A 5,408-nucleotide genomic window follows, 5' to 3' on the forward strand; every position below is an offset into this window, starting at 1 on the left:
AGGGAATGAGGTTTTGGTTTACACGCAACTCTGAGAAGAAGGAATTTAGAGCCCGAGGAACAGAGCCTGGTGAGCATCACTCACCCTCTGGGCCCAAAGATGCCCGAGATGGGATGGTGGAGGCGGGAACCAGAGGCACAGGCTCCTTAACTGAGCCCCTGCTGTGTGCCGGCCTGTGACGGGCCTCTGCGCCCTCCAGGGTTTCATTGAAGCCACCCGCTGTCCTGCAAGATCAGTGCGAATCCTACCAGTTCACAGATGAGGAAACTGAGTCTCAGAGAGGTTCTGTGACATCTTCAGGTCACACAGCCCAGGGTGACAGAGTCAAGTCAGGGCTCTCTGTCCCATGAGCTGGGGGGTGGGGGTTGTGGATAAACCTTTATGTGGGTGGGGGCCTGGAGCGGGGCTGCAAAGGCAAAAAGGCATGGGCTGGGCAGAGACGAGGACATTTCAGAAAGGCGGTCCTGTTGTTACAGTTGTTCTTCGTGTAAATCCAATCCATCTCTCCCCTGCTCAAACTCCCCCCGTGACTTCCCTCATGCCTTGAAAAGAAAGTCTAGAGCCTCTGCCACGGCCTGCAGGGCCCCGTGTGATCTGCCTCCAAGCCCTAAGTCTCTTCAGTGGCACCAAGTGCCCTCCTGCCTCAGGGCCTTTGCACAGGCTGTTCCTGGCATGCTCTCTCCAGTCCTCACCCACCTCACTCCCATCCCCCTCCCTGCTCCCCTTCCATGGAGTCCTCTGAGGCTGTGGGTTATCTGCCATGACACACTCACTAAGGGTCCCCTCTCACGTGCCCCCTTTTCTTTCATGGCCCTGAGCACGGGTTATAACCCTCTCAGTCACGCATCTTCAAGGGAGGCAAAAGTTGGTTCTTGGGAGAGTGAAAAAAACTTAGGTGTTACAATTATTTGTGGCCCTACATGACAAAATCTTATTCCTTAGTACTGTATCTCTCAGTAGCGAGAAAATAAATTTAAGTAATTTACTTAATTAATCAAATTTAATTACTTAATTGTAATTAAGTTTAATTAATTTAAATGATTTAATTAATTGATTTGAATTTAATTCACTGTTTCTCCTTAGGGAGCGATCATGGAAAAGATGTGGGAAATGCCGCTTTAAGCCTTCGTCAGTCTGCTTCTGCAGCGTCTGACTCCCTCACCGAGCACCGAGGGTGGGCCTAGGTCTGCTTGGTCCTGCCGAAACCCCCATTCTAGAACGCTGCCTGGCACACAGTAGGTGCTCAGGTGACACCTTCCACGTGCCAAGCCCTGCAGAGAACAACCCAGACAAGGCTCTGCTGTAGAGAGTCCACACTGGACCTCCTTTCCCTGGATCCCTGGACAGTGGGGAGCCATGGAAGGTTTGGGAGCCGGGAAGGGAAGAACCTCCTGGGCTGGTACATCCCCACCCGGAGAACACAAGGCCTCCCAAGCCTCCTGCCATCGGGTCCCTCTAGGAGGCCAGCCCAGGACAGGAGCAGAGGGCTGCGGCCTCTGCAGCTAGACTAGCTTGGCAGGTGGCTCCCTGGGGGCGGAGCCCGGGTTGGGGAGAGGGCGAGCAGGACTCCTGGGTTTCTGGGTCACCCAGCTCTGCCTCACCCTCTGGGGGCCTTGGGAAGGGCTGGACCCTCACCGAGCCTTTGCAACCTCCAAGAGAACCCGACTGCCCGGGCGTGAGGACGAACGGCAAGGAGACAAACATAGCCCAGCTGGTGTATATATAGACCCTCCCACCTGGCTCCCAGAAGGACTCCAGTGGCCTCCGCAAGAGGCAGAGAAATGGGCACTCAGAGAGTGCCAGGGTTTGTACACGAGGCCCTCACGTCACAGGCCTCCGGAGTGGAACCAGGACAAGGAGAACCTCTGATCCCTCCAGGAAGCACGTCTGAATAGGAATGAGCTCCCCACTGGGGGGCTGCGCAAGCAGAGGCCACAGCCCCTGGTGGGGGTATGGCTGGGGACAGATCTTGGCCAGCGGCTGTTAAATCCCTGCAGGGAGACAGAGGACACCAGCCCTGCTCGCTCAGTCACCGCCCTGCCCTCAAAGCAGCCGGGGACACAACCAGAGGTAAGGCTGAGCACCGACTGGCCCCTTCCCCCTCCCTGGGCCCGAGTTTCCTGGACAGGCTTAAAAACACTGGCCGGAGGAGAGAGAAACCTTCATTGTGGTTCCTGAGACTGCTCAAGTCCGCAGCAGCACCAGGAGCCCCATCCCTAGACGCGGAGCGAGGCGGCCGATGTCGGGGACATCGCAAGGCGGGCCTTCAGTCCCCAGCTTTGGTGTTGCTTGCTATGTAGCCTGGAGCTCATTGCTTTCCTTCTCTGAGGCACCGAGTCCCCAGTCAGTACAACAAGGGGGTTGCTTTGTCCCTAGAGAGCCTCCCAGGACTGATGGCCCAGAATAAATAGAACTGCAGCCCCCACCCCCACCCTCGGCCCAAACCTTGGCCCAGCTGTGGTGGGGCCCAGCTCTGTGGGCCCCCCTGCCTTGGTTTGGGATCAGCCTTGGGGCTGGGGGCATCTTCCCTGCACCTGCCATTTCCCCTGTCATTGCCAAACCCCCCCTTGCCAGGCTCTGAGCAAGACAGACCCATCCCGGCCCCAGAAGAGCTCCCAGTCCAGTGGGGAGGCAGTCAGTGGACAAGAATATAAATAAATAAATACAAGGCAAGTACAGCCGGGTGAGGGGACAGAGTGACAGGGTGATCAGGGAGGCCTCTGTGAGGAGGTGGCATCTGAGCAGAGACATCTGAGCCAGCCAGGAGGACGTCTTGAGGGAGAGCCTTCTGGGCAGAGAGGACAGCAAGTGCAAGGGCCCTGAAGCAGGTCCAGGCTTGGTGTGTTTGAGCACCATGTGGCTGAAGCTCAGGGAGCAAGTGGGAAAGTGGTGGGAGAGGAGGTCTGGGAGGGCCGGCGGGTGTGGGCCCTGTGGGCCATTGAGAGGCTTGGACTGGGGCAGGTGGGAGCCACAGCAGGCTTCTGAGGAGAGGAGGCTGAACTGATATTTAAGAGGGAGGCTGCCTCCCCACTCCCCACCAGGCCCAAATGCTGCATCTGGAACCTGCCTGAGGAGGAGGCTCTCACAGCTGTGCCTGGAACAGGAAGTCCGTGCGCCTCCCCCGTCCGGCTGTAGGTCCAGAGACCGTCCGGCCCAGGTCTGGGATAGGCGCCTGCCCAGACCCTGCTGCCTGGAGGGAACCAGAGACAACACCCCAGCAAAGGGGCCCGGTCCAGTGCCTCGAAGCATCACAGACGACAGGGAGGAGGGGGCACTGCCACTCCAAGTGGGGCTCCTTCACTGAGGTCATGGGCTGTATAAACTGTTAAGGGCCCGGGCACTGGGCACTTACTTCATAAATGTCAGTGATCAGCACACTGGCTCCCCTGGCTTGGATGCCTGGACACCCTTTGTAAACGCTGTAGGGTTCCGTAAATAGAAATGGAGCCTGGAAACAACGGTGTTGGCATTAACGTGTAGAGGAACATGCAAACTTTAAAGTGCTTTCTACTCTGGCCAGTGCTTGGCAACTGTAATCTACTTGGTAAACTGTAACTCGCGTGGTAGTCCTGTAGGAGGCTTTGCAAACTGTAAATTCCTTCGTAGGCTGTTTTGTAAACAGCCCCAAGCTTTGCACACTACAAAGTCCTTTGTAAACTGTAGAGCGCTCTGTAAACTGTCGAGTGCTTTGCCAGCTGTAGAGGGCTGTGCACCTGAGAACCTGTGGATGAGTCAGACCAGCGCCCGTCTCCCAGCATCAGCCCCAGGGCTCCCAGCGGGGCCTCCGCACGGGAAGGAGGGCGCGGGAGGCGGGAGGCGCAGGGGCGGAGCCGGGGCGCAGGCGGCGGCCCCCTGAGACCCCGCCCGGCCCGGGCCGCCAGCGCGGGGGCGGGCCTCCGGGGACACGGGCCACAGCCGGGGCTCTGCGGCCTCCTGGCGGCCGCAGCAGGAACGACTCGGGCCGCGCCCCGGGACCGGGTCCGCCGGTCCAGCGCGCCCGCGGGAGGACACGTGCGCGCGCATGTACACGCGTGCGCGCACACTGGCATGCCGGCCGATCCGCGCACGCGCACGCGTCCACGTGCGCATCCACCCACAGGCTTCGGGATTCATTCGCTCCCTCATCCTTCCGTGTTCATTCATTCGTTCGTGTTCTCATTCCACGAAGGCTGGCTGAGCACTCGCAGAGCCGGCACCGGGGCCACGACAGCTGCAGGTCACAGCTGCCCAGGTAAGGCGGACAGGCTAGCGGGGCTGCCTGGCCAGCAGGTGACACAGGAGACCAGCAATGGGGGTGGGGGTTCCGGGCAGACGGCACAGTCGGTGCAAAGGCCCCGAGGTGAGAACAAGCCTTCGTGATGGAGGGAGGCACGAAGCGCCTTGAAGCTGTTAAATCTGCGCCAGGGAAGGCTTGGTGGACAGAGGCCTGTCCCAGGCTGGGGGCTATTTGGGGACAGGCTGAACTGAGGATGGGAGAAGTGGAGGACAAAGCAGAGGAGAGACGGACCCCCAGGGCATCCATGCCCTCCTTCTGGGAACATGACCCCATTTCCCCTGGAGGACCGTGGGGGGTCCTGCTCTCAGACCTCGACGTGTGGGCGGCTGACTCTCCCAGGTTTGAGCCTCCTGGCCTGTGATTAGCTTGTAGATGAGCACGTGACCCTTCCCAGCCAGTAGGAGCCAGTCCTGGGACTCCTGCTGAAGCTCTGGGCCCCTTTGCTAAGCTCGTCGGAGTTACTGGGTCCTGACTTGTCCCCAAGAAGGGAGTGTGAAACTGAGACGGAGAAAACTGAGCTAACATGGACACAAGTTCTTCAGGATATTAACCGGGCTCCTGGATGCAACTGTGCCTGAAGCCAGATGAGTTCTGCTTACATGAGCGAATACCGTAAATTCCCTTCTGATGGAGGAGGGTTTCTGCCCCAGCCCAGGCCTCAAGGATCACAGAGCCAGATTGGACCCTGGCAAGGCTGCGCTCACTCCCCTCAGAGCCCTCTCCCAGGAGGATGCTCCCTGTCCCCAAGCCTCAGTTTCTCTCTCATACAAGTTGTAAGGCTCAGGGCAAGTCACTTCAGCCCTCTGGGCCTGTCTTCTCAATGAGGTGACAGTGTCGGCCCTGGTGCAGCGCCTGGCCTGTGCTCCTCACTCGGTGCATCTGGCAGTGCACCTTCAATGACAGTGGGACAGGCGGCCCCACCAGTGGACTGGGCCTGTGCCACTGCTCTGTCCAGCACCCAGACAGGGCCTGGCGCCTGGTCACAGCCCTCTGGGAGCTCTGGTGTCCTCGTGTGTGAAGGGAGAGTGGGCAGGCCCTGCTCCCTTTATCACACTGCACTGGCCTGTCCCAGGGGCAGGCGGCCCTTCTGGGGCCACAGACCTTCCCCAAGGAGTGGGGATCGCCGCTGTGA

The sequence above is a fragment of the Ceratotherium simum genome, chromosome 16, assembly GCF_057802395.1.
Source record: "Ceratotherium simum simum isolate JZ-2026a chromosome 16, ASM5780239v1, whole genome shotgun sequence".
Taxonomy (NCBI): Eukaryota; Metazoa; Chordata; class Mammalia; order Perissodactyla; family Rhinocerotidae; genus Ceratotherium; species Ceratotherium simum.